This window comes from Oncorhynchus clarkii, unplaced genomic scaffold, assembly GCF_045791955.1.
Source record: "Oncorhynchus clarkii lewisi isolate Uvic-CL-2024 unplaced genomic scaffold, UVic_Ocla_1.0 unplaced_contig_1723_pilon_pilon, whole genome shotgun sequence".
NCBI lineage: Eukaryota > Metazoa > Chordata > Actinopteri > Salmoniformes > Salmonidae > Oncorhynchus > Oncorhynchus clarkii.
This window is the reverse complement of record NW_027260956.1, coordinates 160,001-165,000: the sequence shown is the minus strand read 5'-3', so window position 1 is coordinate 165,000 and position 5,000 is coordinate 160,001.

Here is a 5,000-nt window from a genome sequence, read left to right as displayed (position 1 = left end):
CAACAGTTCGTATAGGTCATACTGTTTACACAGTATCCCAGTGGCCTAAGATACTGGACTCCTAAGCCAAAGATTTTGAGTTCTAGTCAGTTCTGAAGTGGCTGAGAGCAGAGTGGCGCAGCGGAAGCGTGCTGGGCCCATAACCCAGAGGTCGATGGATTGAAACCATCCTCTGCTAAACAGTTTATTTTAAGTGCGAACAACATTTTTAAAAAATGTGTCGTTTCATGGGCATAATGTCTCAGTGCCATTATACATTTTTTTTTACCTCTTCCAACAGTTCGTATAGGTCATACTGTTTACACAGTATCCCAGTGGCCTAAGATACTGGACTCCTAAGCCATGGATTGTGAGTTCTAGTCTTTTCTGAAGTGGCTGAGAGCAGAGTGGAGCAGCGGAAGCGTGCTTGGCCCATAACCCAGATGTTGATGGATCGAAACCATCCTCTGCTAAACAGTTCATTTTAATTAAGTGCGAACAACATTTTTAAAAAATGTGTCGTTTCATGGGCATGTCTCAGTGCCATTATAATATTTTTTTTACCTCTTCCAACAGTTCGTATAGGTCATACTGTTTACACAGTATCCCAGTGGCCTAAGATACTGGACTCCTAAGCCATGGATTGTGAGTTCTAGTCTTTTCTGATGTGGCTGAGAGCAGAGTGGCGCAGCGGAAGCGTGCTGGGCCCATAACCCAGAGGTCGATGGATCGAAACCATCCTCTGCTAAACAGTTTATTTTAAGTGCGAACAACATTTTTAAAAAATATGTCGTTTCATGGGCATAATGTCTCAGTGCCATTATAATTTTTTTTTACCTCTTCCAACAGTTCGTATAGGTCATACTGTTTACACAGTATCCCAGTGGCCTAAGATACTGGACTCCTAAGCCATGGATTGTGAGTTCTAGTCTTTTCTGAAGTGGCTGAGAGCAGAGTGGCGCAGCGGAAGCGTGCTGGGCCCATAACCCAGAGGTAGATGGATCGAAACCATCCTCTGCTAAATAGTTTATTTTAAGTGCGAACAACATTTTAAAAAAATGTGTCGTTTCATGGGCATAATGTCTCAGTGCCATTATAATTTTTTTTTTACCTCTTCCAACAGTTCGTATAGGTCATACTGTTTACACAGTATCCCAGTGGCCTAAGACACTGGACTCCTAAGCAATGGATTGTGAGTTCTAGTCTTTTCTGAAGGGGATGAGAGCAGAGTGGCGCAGCGGAAGCGTGCTGGGCCCATAACCCAGAGTTCGATGGATCGAAACCATCCTCTGCTAAACGGTTTATTTTAAGTGCGAACAACATTTTTTAAAAATGTGTCGTTTCATGGGCATAATGTCTCAGTGCCATTATAAAAAAATGTTTACCTCTTCCAACAGTTCGTATAGGTCATACTGTTTACACAGTATCCCAGTGGCCTAAGATACTGGACTCCTAAGCCATGGATTGTGAGTTCTAGTCTTTTCTGAAGTGGCTGAGAGCAGAGTGGCGCAGCGGAAGCGTGCTGGGCCCATAACCCAGAGGTCGATGGATCGAAACCATCCTCTGCTAAACAGTTTATTTTAAGTGCGAACAACATTTTTTAAAAATGTGTCGTTTCATGGGCATGTCTCAGTGCCATTATATATATTTTTTTACCTCTTCCAACAGTTCGTATAGGTCATACTGTTTACACAGTATCCCAGTGGCCTAAGACACTGGACTCCTAAGCAATGGATTGTGAGTTCTAGTCTTTTCTGAAGGTGATGAGAGCAGAGTGGCGCAGCGGAAGCGTGCTGGGCCCATAACCCAGAGGTCGATGGATCGAAACCATCCTCTGCTAAACAGTTTATTTTAAGTGCGAACAACATTTTTTAAAAATGTGTCGTTTCATGGGCATGTCTCAGTGCCATTATATATATTTTTTTACCTCTTCCAACAGTTCGTATAGGTCATACTGTTTACACAGTATCCCAGTGGCCTAAGATACTGGACTCCTAAGCCAAAGATTTAGAGTTCTAGTCAGTTCTGAAGTGGCTGAGAGCAGAGTGGCGCAGCGGAAGCGTGCAGGGCCCATAACCCAGAGGTCGATGGATCGAAACCATCCTCTGCTAAACAGATTATTTTCAAAAATGAAACGCAAACAGAAATTAGAAAGCTAAATTTCATTTGCATGTCTCAGTGCTATCCAGTACACATTGTTTTTACTGCTTGTATCAGTTTGTACTATTTGCAAAAGGTAGACAGTGCCCCAGTGGCCTAATGGATAAGGCACTGGCCTCCTAAGCCAGGGATTGTGGGTTCAAGCAGAGTGGCGCAGCGGAAGCGTCTCGGGCCCATAACCCAGAGGTCGATGGATCGAAACCATCCTCTGCTAAACAGTTCATTTTAAGTGCGAACAACATTTTTAAAAAATGTGTCGTTTCATGGGCATAATGTCTCAGTGCGTTTATAATTTTTTTTTTACCTCTTCCAACAGTTCGTATAGGTCATACTGTTTACACAGTATCCCAGTGGCCTAAGATACTGGACTCCTAAGCCATGGATTGTGAGTTCTAGTCTTTTCTGATGTGGCTGAGAGCAGAGTGGCGCAGCGGAAGCGTGCTGGGCCCATAACCCAGAGGTCGATGGATCGAAACCATCCTCTGCTAAACAGCTTATTTTAAGTGCGAACAACATTTTTTTTAAATGTGTCGTTTCATGGGCATGTCTCAGTGCCATTATATATATTTTTTTACCTCTTCCAACAGTTCGTATAGGTCATACTGTTTACACAGTATCCCAGTGGCCTAAGACACTGGACTCCTAAGCAATGGATTGTGAGTTCTAGTCTTTTCTGAAGGGGATGAGAGCAGAGTGGCGCAGCGGAAGCGTGCTGGGCCCATAACCCAGAGGTCGATGGATCGAAACCATCCTCTGCTAAACAGTTTATTTTAAGTGCGAACAACATTTTTTAAAAATGTGTCGTTTCATGGGCATAATGTCTCAGTGCCATTATAAAAAATGTTTTACCTCTTCCAACAGTTCGTATAGGTCATACTGTTTACACAGTATCCCAGTGGCCTAAGATACTGGACTCCTAAGCCATGGATTGTGAGTTCTAGTCTTTTCTGAAGTGGCTGAGAGCAGAGTGGCGCAGCGGAAGCTTGCTGGGCCCATAACCCAGAGGTCGATGGATCGAAACCATCCTCTGCTAAACAGTTTATTTTAAGTGCGAACAACATTTTTTAAAAATGTGTCGTTTCATGGGCATGTCTCAGTGCCATTATATATATTTTTTTACCTCTTCCAACAGTTCGTATAGGTCATACTGTTTACACAGTATCCCAGTGGCCTAAGATACTGGACTCCTAAGCCAAAGATTTGGAGTTCTAGTCTTTTCTGAAGTGGCTGAGAGCAGAGTGGCGCAGCGGAAGCGTGCTGGGCCCATAACCCAGAGGTCGATGGATCGAAACCATCCTCTGCTAAACAGTTTATTTAAAGAGTGAACAACATTTTTAAAAAATGTGTCGTTTCATGGTCATAATGTCTCAGTGCCATTATACATTTTTTTTTACCTCTTCCAACAGTTCGTATAGGTCATACTGTTTACACAGTATCCCAGTGGCCTAAGATACTGGACTCCTAAGCCATGGATTGTGAGTTCTAGTCTTTTCTGAAGTGGCTGAGAGCAGAGTGGAGCAGCGGAAGCGTGCTTGGCCCATAACCCAGAGGTCGATGGATCGAAACCATCCTCTGCTAAACAGTTTATTTTAAGTGCGAACAACATTTTTTAAAAATGTGTCGTTTCATGGGCATGTCTCAGTGCCATTATATATATTTTTTTACCTCTTCCAACAGTTCGTATAGGTCATACTGTTTACACAGTATCCCAGTGGCCTAAGATACTGGACTCCTAAGCCAAAGATTTGGAGTTCTAGTCTTTTCTGAAGTGGCTGAGAGCAGAGTGGCGCAGCGGAAGCGTGCTGGGCCCATAACCCAGAGGTCGATGGATCGAAACCATCCTCTGCTAAACAGTTTATTTTAAGTGCGAACAACATTTTTTTTAAATGTGTCGTTTCATGGGCATGTCTCAGTGCCATTATATATATTTTTTTACCTCTTCCAACAGTTCGTATAGGTCATACTGTTTACACAGTATCCCAGTGGCCTAAGACACTGGACTCCTAAGCAATGGATTGTGAGTTCTAGTCTTTTCTGAAGGGGATGAGAGCAGAGTGGCGCAGCGGAAGCGTGCTGGGCCCATAACCCAGAGTTCGATGGATCGAAACCATCCTCTGCTAAACAGTTTATTTTAAGTGCGAACAACATTTTTTAAAAATGTGTCGTTTCATGGGCATAATGTCTCAGTGCCATTATATATATTTTTTTACCTCTTCCAACAGTTCGTATAGGTCATACTGTTTACACAGTATCCCAGTGGCCTAAGACACTGGACTCCTAAGCAATGGATTGTGAGTTCTAGTCTTTTCTGAAGGTGATGAGAGCAGAGTGGCGCAGCGGAAGCGTGCAGGGCCCATAACCCAGAGGTCGATGGATCGAAACCATCCTCTGCTAAACAGATTATTTTCAAAAATGAAACGCAAACAGAAATTGGAAAGCTAAATTTCATTTGCATGTCTCAGTGCTATCCAGTACACATTGTTTTTACTGCTTGTATCAGTTTGTACTATTTGCAAAAGGTAGACAGTGCCCCAGTGGCCTAATGGATAAGGCACTGGCCTCCTAAGCCAGGGATTGTGGGTTCAAGCAGAGTGGCGCAGTGGAAGCGTGCTGGGCCCATAACCCAGAGGTCGACGGATCGAAACCATCCTCTGCTAAACAGTTTATTTTAAGTGCGAACAACATTTTTAAAAAATATGTCGTTTCATGGGCATAATGTCTCAGTGCCATTATAATTTTTTTTTACCTCTTCCAACAGTTCGTATAGATCATACTGTTTACACAGTATCCCAGTGGCCTAAGATACTGGACTCCTAAGCCATGGATTGTGAGTTCTAGTCTTTTCTGAAGTGGCTGAGAGC